Genomic DNA, 12,948 nt, shown 5'->3' with positions numbered 1-12,948 from the left:
TCTAAGAACACAAGAAGAGCCCAACTGGATCAGACCAAAGGCCCATCTAGTCCAGCATTCTGTTCTTACAGTGGCCATCCAGCCCCAAATGGGAAGCCCACAAGCATGGCGTGAGCACAACAGAGCTCTACTACGCATGATGATCAGCAAACGGTATGTAGATGCATGCTGCCTGATACTGTAGGCAATAGATCGTCATCATGGCTATTACCTATTGGTACCCTGAATTTGTCTAATCCTCATTGAAAGCCATCCATATTGGGCTTATTATATATATATATATATATATATATATATATATATATATTCTGAAGTGAGGGACATGAGGCAGGAGTTGATAATGCAGGTGAACTGCAAGCAAGCTGCCGGCTAGCTCTGTGGAGCCTCCTTTTATTGACACAAATATGCAAACCCAGGCAGATACATTTTGGGTTGTGACCTTTACACATCTTCCAGTCCCAAGATCGTGGGGTGGTACAAGGTTATTTTGGCACCTGTTTCCACCGTGTCATTTTCCCCTCGCACAATGTATGACGAAGGAGACAAAAGGTCTCAGAGACAAAGGTTACCGACAGGGCACCACAGACTACTGAGACCGCAAAAGGTTAGACAGAGGGCATGATGTTCAGACAGCTGTGGCTTTGTCTGTGAGGGGGAGTGTGCCCCACACCCCAAGGTCACGTGTGCAGGCAGGCTGAGGCTGCCTGTGGGTGGGGAGTGTGCTCTGGACCCAGCGATCATCCCTACAATATTCTAACTTTATTTTTCAGTTTCTGAAAAATACTTCTAACAAAAAATCTCCATATACTACCAACCCCCCAAAAGCATTTCATGCCTATACAGTTCAAATGATGCAGTCAAACGGGAAGCAGGTTTGCATAATGGTTTAGAGCTGATCATATCAGTTAAGCATCTTCTACTCCATGTCTTTAAAAAGGTCAAAGGTACATAGGTAAAGGACCCCTGGATGGTTAAGTCCATTCAAAGGCGACTATGGGGTTGCGGCGCTCATCTCACTTTCAGAACAAGGGAGCCGGTGTTTGTCTACAGGCAGCTTTCTGGGTCATGTGGCCAGCATGACTAAACCACTTCTGGTGCAATGGAACACTGATAGAAACCAGAGCACACGGAAATGCCATTTACCTTTCTGCCACAATGGTACCTATTTATCTACTTGCACTGCCATGCTTTCGAACTGCTAGGTTGGCAGGAGTTGGGACAGAGCAACGGGAGATCACCCTGTCAAGGGGATTCGAACCACTGACCTTCTGATCAGCAAGCCCTAAGTGGTTTGATGGTTTAGACCACAGCGTCTTCTGCATCTCTACTCTATGTCTTAACAGCTTGTCCCAGAGAGAGCCAATGGTAGCCGGTGGTGAGAGAACAACACTGTCTTATCTAGTGTATTGAATAAACATGTACCATACATTTTCAAAATAATCTTTGGTCTTTGAGTTCCTTAGTGCTCTAAGATGCTTTGCTAGTTTCTCTGAAAGAGCTATGTTCCATAGTATATCCCACCATACCTCTAGAGCAGAGCTTTCCAAACTTTTCATGTTGGTGACACACTTTTAAAGGCATGCATCATTTCATGACACAGTAATTCAGTTTCACTAGCAAACCAGAGGTTAAACTATCCCCTTTCCAGGCCCGGAAGGAGCGTGGGGAGCATTCATGTCACACACTGCAGCGGACTCACGAACATGTCGCAACACACAGTTTGGAAAGCTCTGCTCTAGAGTTGAGAAAGTAGCTGCTTTCTATTATTGTGTTGATACATTTCCAGCTGCAGAAATATTTGGCTTCTTGATCTCTGGGTTGTTATCTAAGAGCTACAAAGGTGAGTTACTGATTAAGGTCAGACTAAACTGCCTCAACTGGAAGGTCTACCAGCTGAAGTATTTTTGATTTTTTTTATATCTATAATGGGGGAAATAATGCAATATGTTAAAATAAGAGAGTCATCATCATTATTATTATTATTGCTACTAGTGATGTATGGAAGTGAGAGCTGGACCATCAAGAAGGCTGATCGCCGAAGAATTGATGCTTTTGAATTATGGTGCTGGAGGAGACTCTTGAGAGTCCCATGGACTGAAAGAAGATCAAACGTATCCATTCTTAAGGAGATCAGCCCTGAGTGCTCACTGGAAGGACAGATCATGAAGCTGAGGCTCCAATACTTTGGCCACCTCATGAGAAGAGAAGACTCCCTGGAAAAGACCCTGATGTTGGGAAAGATGGAGGGCACAAGGAGAAGGGGACGACAGAAGACAAGATGGTTGGACAGTGTTCTTGAAGCTACCAGCATGAGTCTGACCAAACTGCGGGAGGCAGTGGAAGACAGGAGGGCCTGGCATGCTCTGGTCCATGGGGTCAGGAAGAGTCAGACACGACTAAACAACAACAAGTATTAATATTAATAATATACAAACTGTACACACAGCTTTTGGAATGTCTGGATCTCCAAATCACTGGGATTCACTTTGATCTTCAGAGAGATCCCTTCTTAGTTTTGGGATTCAGGGTTTTCTTCCACTAAGTGCAGCCAGCCAGCATGGGCAATGGTTAAGGCAGATGAAAATTGCAGTCTAGCATTATCTGGAGGACCACAGATTTTCCAACCCTGAAATGGATTGATAGGTGCAGGGCTTTGTTTCAGCTGGAACTTGCTGCAACTTAGCTCCAGCACTCAAGTGAGCACCATTATAAGAGAACAAGGGAGGTGTTCATGGCGAGTTCCTGCACCTATTTTTCTAGAAAAATAGCACTGGATCGATGGATCGATATTACTGGAGAATGAATTTGTTTGCTTGTTTTATTAAAAAAATGAATAATAACAAAAAATGGCAAAAGGTTAGGCAAGCTCTGGACTGGATTCGCAGGATAGAAAAGAGGTAATAGAAATCACATTTCCATTATAATCCAAAAGAGGTGATACAAATATACAATATAATATTTAGAATACATTCAATATAAAAGAGGTAATAGAAACTACATTGGCACTAGAATGTTATTTTCCAGGCTTCACAGCAACAAATGATATAAACGAAATGAAATGGGGACGTATGATGAACATCACTGAATGCTGCAAAGAGCATATCCTCCTATTATGACATGTCTAATCAGTATTATGTATTTGAGTCCAAATCTGAAAAGGCAATACCAAACAGGACATCAATACTGTCTATTGCTGCCTATTACATTAAGTGTTGGCTTTGTATTCGAAGCACAGCCCCACTGGGGGCGTGGAACTGATTTCTTATACTGAACTGATGGAATTCAGTCACCAAACATTTCAGAACAACCAGCATGGGATTATTTCAGTGTCTGCAAAAGCCACCTTACTAATAGATTTCGCCATGAATGATCCAGACATTCACCGGGCATGCCTGCTTTCCATTTTTACTTTGCACATTCGCCCACGTCTTTATGCTTAAATATCCATCTCTTTTAATGTGCAAGCCTTTGCAAGGAGGGACACAAATTCTATGCATTTCTGGCTCGGCTTCTCCTCTGCTGTTTCAGTCCTGCGTTGACCTCGTTCAAGAGCATTTCTGCGGGAGAGCTTTCCTGCGCTTTCAGGCCAACGCTTTTGAGCAGAAAAATGGTCAAAGATGGCCACAGATGAATGGATAGCTAGATAGATCGCTAAGCCAAAATGTCCTCCCACCACCCTACTGTCAGGTGGCAAAATGTGTGTGTGTGTGTGTGTGTGTGTGTTGGTGATTTGGACAGTGTTTGTGTGGATGTAACAAGAAAAAATGGGAAGCTCCTGGAGATATTAGTTGTTGTTATTGTTGTTTAGTCGTTTAGTCGTGTCTGACTCTTCGTGACCCCATGGACCAGAGCACGCCAGGCACTCCTGTCTTCCACTTCCTCCCGCAGTTTGGTCAAACTCATGCTGGTAGCTTCAAGAACACCATCCAACCATCTCGTCCTCTGTCGTCCCCTTCTTCTTGTGCCCTCCATCTTTCCCAACATCAGGGTCTTTTCCAGGGAGTCTTCTCTTCTCATGAGGTGGCCAAAATACTGGAGCCTCAGCTTCACGATCTGTCCTTCCAGTGAGCACTCAGGGCTGATTTCCTTCAGAATGGATAGGTTTGATCTTCTTGCAGTCCATGGGACTCTCAAGAGTCTCCTCTAGCACCATAATTCAAAAGCATCAATTCTTTGGCGATCAGCCTTCTTTATGGTCCAGCTCTCACTTCCATACATCACTACTGGGAAAACCATAGCTTGAATTATACGGACCTTTGTTGGCAAGGTGATGTCTCTGCTTTTTAAGATGCTGTCTAGGTTTGTCATTGCTTTTCTCCCAAGAAGCAGGAGTCTTTTAATTTCGTGACTGCTGTCACCATCTGCAGTGAGAGATATTAGTTAGATAACTGCTAATATTTACATATTGCTTCACAAAGGTGTATGCATTACAGAACAACCCTATGTGTATCTACTCAGATGTAAGTACCGTTGAGCTTGAATACACCTTAGTGTGTTCGTGTGCAGGCACTTACATGCATGTGCAGCAGAGAATTTGTATACTTCCCACCTACCTAAGAGATTTAATCATTAGGGGTTGAAACCCCGAAGAGCTGCAAATCTAGCAACTCACACTATCAGCATGTTGATGAGGTAGACTAGGAACGGAGGGTTGAATCCACTGTGTCCCCTCTGAAAATGGAAGGCACCTCCACTGGAGACTCTGAGTGGAGGCATGGGGAAGAGGCAAGCTTTCATTGATTCCCTTCTTCCTGTAACCTCCAGCACAACATTCCACACTGTACCAGAACGTCCCTCAACCCTGCAGATCATCATTTATGGAGGAATATGTGGCAGGGAGGGTGATGGAGGAGAAACCAGTGAAAGTAGCCTCCTCTCTTGCTGAAGCAGCAGCACCCCACCCATGAGAACTCTTTATTCCCAAACTGTGATTTGCCAGGGCTATGGACCAAAAATGTGGGACATAGTGGGAAACTGGTAAATAGGAACGGTTGGAAGTTCTGCTGTTGGCTGCCTTATCCTGATGCTGTAAGATACTTGCCCCCCACCCCTCCTATTACCAATTGCCATGAGATCAGCTTTGGCTAGATGGCCTGGAGGGTCTGGAGAAAGTAGCTGGGTTGGATAGACATAAGAAGAGCCTGCTAGATCAAGCCAATGGCTCATCTAATCATTGAATCATAGAACTGTAGAATTGGGAGCAACCCCCTGCAGTGCAAGGAAGCACAGCTCTTTCAGCATCCTGCTCTCACAGTGGCCAACCAAATACCTGAGGAAAACCAGCAAGCAGGGCGCCAGCACAAGAGCACAATCCCTTGCTGTGTTTTCCAGCAACTGGTTTTCAGAAACATTACTGCATCCGACTGTGGAGGCAGATCATGGCCATTGTGGCTGGTAGCCACTCTCACCATGCTGTGAAGTGAGGGCTTCCAGATGACATGTTTCCGCCTGCTTCCTTGTGCAACTCATGAATAGTTTAAGGATAAAGTCATCACAGAATGTTTAGTTTCTTAGTTTGGGGTGTGTTCTTTTGGTTCAGAGAGAGAGAGAGAGAGAGAAATTAGCCAACAGGATGGGGCTAGACTTGAGCACAATTATCTCAGGATAATGATAACAAGTTCTCAAATCCTATCTTAAATCTCATTAGTCAGCTGAGAGTCATAAGCACATGTTATGTTTTTTGTCTTTCCTGAAACAACAACAAATAATAATAATATGAGGATGCCACTGAAGAGATGCACCATCAATACACAAAATACACAATGGATGAGAGAGGAATGATTAAAGCTGCTATGTGGTTGATAAGTTGAGAATATGTCAAGGTTAATGAGTTATTAAGTCTTGGAAGCCCAAGTGATGCAGATGGTCAGATCCATAAGGAGGTGAAACAAAGAATGGAGAAGTCAAACAATTTGTTTTCTTTTTGTTTTGGAACTAGGAAATGCAAGGCGCTCATACAATTGCTGGGACGACTTTCTTTATGTAAGATTTTATTGCTTGGAAAAAAAGAAAACCATGAAGAATATGTGCCTTGTTTGTAAAGAGCGAATGGGAAAAAAACAGATTCATTCAGAAGCTAAATTTATCAGTGTGGGGGAAAACCCAACCCAACCCGAATTTAGATAGAAATGCAAGATTCATGCGCTTCTGTAATAACTGGTGCCGATCCAAATGATCAGCAAAAGTTCAAATCAAGTATTTGAATAGACAAGGTCTGAATCCAGGCCCTACACTCCTTCTCAAGCAAGTGATTGGTGCTCTCGCTTATTATCTGATCGAGGCTTCACAGTTCCTGAGAAAAGTGTACAACAAGCCTCTGAACACTTAAAAAGAGCCCTGTAATTACTCAGCACACATAGATATTCCCATTTGGCAGTGAGTCATGCCATGAATAATCATAGCTCTAGGGAGATGGTACTGCCCCCCTCCAATTAAAGTACAGACCCAAACAATCTGGGGCTTGAGGCAGAAATTCAAATGAAGTGAAAATATAGCAATAAAAGATGGTGTTCAAGATTGCATGAGTGAGCCTCCACTTGCTGTATGGTTGTGAACCACCCTGGGATCTTTGGATGCAGGGCGCTATACAAATTTTAATATAGAAAAGGTAAAGGTAAATGACCTCTGACAGTTAAGTCCAGTTGCAGATGACTCTGGGGTTGCAGCGCTCATCTCGCTTTACTGGCCAAGGGAGCTGACGTTTGTCCACAGAATGTTTTTCTAGGTCATGTGGCCAGGATGACTAAGCCGCTTCTGGCGAAACCAGAGCAGCGCACGGAAACGCCGTTTACCTTCCCGCTGGAGTGGTACCTATTTATTTGCATTTTGATGTGCTTTTGAATTGCTAGGTTGGCAGGAGCTGGGACCGAGCAATGGGAGCTCACCACGTCGAGGGGAATCGAACCACTGATCTTCCAATCGGCAAGCCCTAGCCTCAGTGGTTTACACCACAGCACCACCCACATCCCTTGTAAAATAATAATAATAATAATAATAATAATAATAATAATAATAATAATAATTTTTATTATTATTTCAGCTCCCTCTCACTTGCAGCCCCCTTCTTTCTCCTCTCAATAGGGTTTGGAGGGTCACCAATCCCTCTCAATCAGATTTTTGGGGTGCATAGAGGAATGGGAATGTTAAACATTCAAATGAACCTTGCCATTCTATTTTCCATTTGACTTTTGATGGCATTTCCTTCCTTGTGCTTCGGGAATGCCAGCATTCAATAAAATAAATGCATGAGTAGAGCGACTTCTGTTTGCACTATGGGACTTTCTTTCCACTCCTTCCCCCATGCATGAGTGAATCACCCATAAGGCAATGTCAAGCAACCTCCTCAGGCAGCTGGATTCACAGGGACAGCAGATCCGGCCTTCAAGCAAAGCTTTGCCTGCTGTTGCCGCCGCTGCCCTCTCTCCTTGTTCCCAAAGTAAAATACTGATGATGATGGTGATGATAATACCCTGTCCATCTGGTTGGGTTTCCCCACCCACTCTAGGTGGCTTCCAACACAATATTAAAAACACAATAAAACATCAAACATTAAAAACTTCCCTAAACAGGGCTGCCTTCAGATGTCTTCCAAAAGTCACATAGTTTTTTATTTCTTTGACATCTGATGGAAGGGCGTTCCACAGGGAAGGCACCACCACCGAGAAGGCCCTCAGCCTGGTTCCCTGTAACTTCACTTCTCGCAGTGAGGGAACCACCAGAAGGCCCTCGGCGCTGGACTTCAGTGTCCGGGCTGAACGATGGGGGTGGAGAAGCTTCTTCAGGTATTCTGGGCTGAGGCCATTTAGGGCTTTAAAGGTCAGCACCAATACTTTGAATTGTGCTCACAAATGTACTGGGAGCCAGTGAAGATCTTTTAGGACTGATGTTATATGTTCACTCCCCTTACATTCCTGGTGTGGATCTTTATTCTCTCCTTCCCTCCCAGCCCGCCATTAGTGATATAGGTCTTTACTCATCCCTCCTTCCCTGAAAGCTTGAGGGGATGCCATTTTGTGGCTCACCTCAGGTGCCAAAATGTCTTTAGCAAGCCGTGGCTTCACACCATCCCCAAATCTTCTCCAGAAGGTTGGGGAGAGTAGGGAAAGCACCACTGCGCAAGCAGGTGGCTTTCCCGTTTGCCCAAAGCACTGTTTACTGCTACTAACAATACGACCCTTTGTGTGGTATTCACCTAAGTTTTTCTCAGAGAAATGCTTTGAAATTATTATACCTAAATGTTCATTCATTTTAATGGGTCTGCTTAGCTAAATACCACTGTTTGTGCCTCTGTCGAACCTGCTTCTCTGCTTCATACATCTATAACTGCATTCTGCATAGCGAAAATGTTAGGAGTGGGGAACCTCTCTTTTCAGTGAGATGAATTGGGATGATATGGGTGATTCCCCTCACCATAATCAAACTGTGATGTCAACAAAGTGCCATGAGTCAGATCAGAACCCATAGGAAGACACTTTTTCTGTACTCTCTACTTTTCCATCTGCTATATCTCTACATGATCTATGTCTCTATACAGTGGTACCTTGGGTTACATACACTTCAGGTTACATACGCTTCAGGTTACACACTCCACTAACCCAGAAATAGTGTTTCAGGTTAAGAGCTTTGCTTCAGGATAAGAACAAAAATCGGGCTCCAGCGGCGCGGCGGCAGCAGGAGGCCCCATTAGCTAAAGTGGTGCTTCAGGTTAAGAACAGTTTCAGGTTAAGAACGGACCTCCGGAACGAATTAAGTACTTAACCTGAGGTACCACTGTATTTCTCTACATCCATGTGATTTGCAAGAAGTAAGCTTCTCCAAATTCTGCCTGCAGAGCACTGAAGAGCTCTTGATAGTTGTTGTTGTTTTGTTTCTGCAGAACAGTGGATTTTTTTTAAAAAAAGAAAGAGCTAAAAGCTTCACTTAACTTCTTTTTAAAAAATCCCTTGCTGTTTTTCTTGGGAGGAAAGAAATTCCTTTATAGCTCTTCAGATAGCATTAGGGAGAACCTCTCGTTTCAATGCCTCTCGCAAGATATCTCCTCCCAGCACAAACAAGCTCCAGGAAAACTAAGCTAGCTGGTGTGAAACGCTGAGAATTTAAAAAGAAAAAATTGCAAGCAAGAATAGACTCTATTCAGCCACCTCTTAATTATTTTATGGTACGAAGCAGCAAGAGGCAACCCCCTGTTCATCTCTGAAAATATGAGCCTTATCAATGCACTCATTTCATTAGCAGAAGGAATTGTGCTTTTGCAACTGAACACCATGCCCTCTCCAAATCCGGTTTAGAGGGCTGGGGGAACACCCAGAACAGATTTAGAGGGGTTGCAGAAGAAGGAAAGGGGGGAAAGTTCCACTGGGCAAATATGACTCCTTGGTCTGCCCAATCAATAAGGGCATTGCCCTAATATTGATTATGGAGGAAAGTCCTGCACTAAAGTACTTAGACCTGCAGTCTGGCAGACTTAAACTACTTTGGAGGGGCTCTTGTTCCTGCTTGTACAAAAAGATTCTCCATAGCAATGAATGGGGTGTACAGAACTTTATATCACACAAAGTGACTTGGAACTCGAATCGCAGATCAAAGTGGATAGAATGCAGAGCGACTCAGAAAAAAAGCAACTGCAACAACAACAACAACAGCAACAACAACAACAACAACAACAACAACAACAACAATTTATTTGTATCTTGCCCATCTGACTGGGTTGCTCCAGCCACTCTGGGCAGCTTCCAACATATATAAAAACATAGTAAAACATTAAACCTAAAAAACAGATAGAAGGTGAATCTTGAGGCCTGTGAACACCCCTAGTATATATTATATTTTGCAAACCACTTGGAGGTTTTCTTACAATCAAGCAGTGTGTGTATGTGTGTATGTATGTACACACAGACACAGACACAGACACAGACACACACACACACACACACACACACACACACTAAATGCCATATACATGCTTCATATATTCTCCATGCTCTAAATCTGGGCTTGCTCCAAGAAATGGATTGTTTAGGAAACAACATAGTGAATCATGAGAAATAACATAATAGAATCCAAATCTGCTCTGGCAGATTGCCAGGGAAGGAATGGAAGATGCCCTTTGAATAATGAATTTGATTCATCTCCCTCTATTAAGAGACCAACTCCTTTTAAAGAAGAAAACCTCTCCCCCAAATCCAACAATGTGAAAATGATTTCATGCCACGGATACTCGCCGGTATTCTTTAAAGTACCAAGTAACTGAAGTATCATTAATGTACTTTAGATCATTAAAATAGTATGTGATTTTAATTAGATTTAGCAATTACTCTTCATCAATGAAGGCTTTCTCAATCAGGGTGTAGCATCACTGCCTTAAGCAACCTGCTTAGAAGGTATCAAATGAGTTGCATATTAAATCTATGCTTTCTTCAAAGAGGGACACCACCCAAGTCCACTAAAGGCATATTCCAACAAAGTTGTAGACCTAAAATTGGATATATCTATATTCATGCTACTGTCTACCGCTGTTGCTGCCAGGCTGGCCATTCTGATGGCTTCACAGAAGAAGATGTTTTGCATCTATTAGACACTTGCAAAATGTTCTCCAACCACTTGTGGGCTGCGAAGAGCAGTCCAAGGATCCAACCCAATACCCTTTCCTGCCAGCAAGTTGTGACAATTGCTGTGATATAGGCAAAGCCTCCAAAACGGCCCCATTTGTACGCAGGCAAATTCCTTGCTGGCCCCAAATACGGCGGTCGAGTAATTTCACAGCAAGGTCATACGCATGCATCACCCAGTTTCCTGAGAGCAGGGCCCAAATATGCATATGTCTGTTGCCAATTGCACTGTGAGAGGCAAGCACGGCCATTTAAATGGTTTGGAGGTGGACCTGGGTGAAGACAGACTTGACCCAGGTCCATCCCCCAAGGCCCTACTCTGCAAATTCAAAGTGCGGACGTGTACCATCACTCCCCATTGCCGGCTGAGTCTGATGGTGTTGCCAGTTGGCCGTGTAGGAGTTTTGGGGGCTCCCCCCTGGCTCGCCTGAGGCCGTGTCAAACCACAAAGCGTGTTCTCCTTAATAGAGAGCACGTGTTGCGGTGGGGTCTAGCAGGCCACCCCACTATTGCTGGGCAGATCTGTTTGGATGGTCACAGGCTGTGATTGGGTACTTGTGTTTCTGGGGAGATTTTGATGTTACCAATTTGTGGGTTGGGCTCAAAGGTTTTAAATATTGGGCACCCAGCTTTGGGCTTTCTCTTTTGCTGTGTGCACCGGAACACCAGCCCACGCTCCCTGAACTGGGGATTTTGTGCTTGACCTTGCTATGACTGTCATGGGGTCACCTGCTTTTGGGGCAGGGGCCTGGTAGGAATTTTGTCCATTTGGCTGACTGGATGGAGCCATTTGGTTTTTGCCTACTGCATAGCAAATCGTCACAACTTGTAAGGTTTGCAGTTAGGCATTGGTTAAAAAATTGGTTGTTGGAGGGGTAAGTGCCTACCCCTCCAATGCTGGCGTTGCAAGGGAATTCCATTAAAGGAATCCAAGGGCTTGCCATGCTTTCGTCCAAATCCCTGGCATCAGGCTTGGGTCACGCAAGCCTCTGGGAGCATGTGGGGAGAGGTGAGGGTCTGGTGCCCAGCTTCATTTCTCCCCAATATTGTTTTCCCTGACTGGCTTCCTCTGGAATCCAGAAGTCAGTTCTGTCCCTGGATGGGGGGGACAGAAAGTTGTAACCAATGCCTAAGCAACCACTCACAGTTATGTACTCCGCTAACCCAGAAATAGTGCTTCAGGTTAAGAACTTTGCTTCGGGATGAGAACAGAAATCACGCTCTGGTGGCATGGCAGCAGTGGGACGCCCCATTAGCTAAAGTGGTGCTTCAGGTTAAGAACAGTTTCAGGTTAAGTACGGACCTCCAGAATGAATTAGGTACCTAACCCGAGGTACCACTGTATTTAAATAAAGTTGTGGCCAAAATTATGCCAAAAACCTTAAACAAAAATTATGTGTGATGTGTGAGTTATTGGGGTGGCTTGGGGACCTCAACACGCAACTGCCTCTGCTGCCCAAAATAGGAAGCATTCTTTCTCCAGAATCCCTAAAATTTGCCCCCACACCACTAGCTTGTTCAGAGAACTGAGTATTTGGCTGTCTGGCTTAATATACATTAATACCATCACTCTGTGACTGGCTATATATAGACTCTCCTTCAGATTTAGCAGACCATTGCAAGGGCATAATGTAATTAAAGGAATACTTTGTCAATGTTACTAAAGAGGGCCACTCGGTTTATTTAAACAGAAAGAACTTTAACAGCCTAATTTATTTTCCATTAGTTCTATCGCGTTTGCCATTTTTGCCTCGCTCGCCTCTGAAATGATCCAGTCTCTTCCACTTTTGTTCCGATCCCATTTGTAGTCAGTTTTGGTTTCAGATCCTTGGGCGTAGAAGCATCAGTACATGGTTCAGGTTGTAAAAGCATTGGAGGAAGGAAGCCTTCTGTGAGCTCGGTTGTTATAAAGTCCTTGAGGGCCTTTAAAAATTAATAACTTCTCTCGCGTCGGAGGGAGAACAAAACAGTAAATGGCATTAGGAGGCCTAGATCACCTCTCTCTCCCCTCTTTTCTTTGGTGACAAACCTTAACTGCTATAGTTTTTGCTTTTGAAAGAGAGAGAGAGAGAGATTTGATAGGGTCAGATTATTATTATTATTATTATTATTATTATTATTATTATTATTAATGTCAGGGAACTGACATCGGAGACAGGAGTGGAGGCGGAGCTCCCAAGCGATGCCGGAGAAGGGACAAGCAGGGAGAGAGGGAACACTTCGGCTGGGGAAGGAAATCAGCGTAACACCAGGGATAAAGGGGGACGGTCGGAGGAATCAGAGAGGGGTCTCCAGGACTCTTCGCTGGAGACCAGCGGGGAGAGCACTGGTCCTCCTCTGC

This window comes from Podarcis cretensis (genome assembly GCF_951804945.1).
Source record: "Podarcis cretensis genome assembly, chromosome: 1".
In the NCBI taxonomy this organism is placed as follows: Eukaryota; Metazoa; Chordata; class Lepidosauria; order Squamata; family Lacertidae; genus Podarcis; species Podarcis cretensis.
This window is presented reverse-complemented; position numbering follows the sequence as displayed.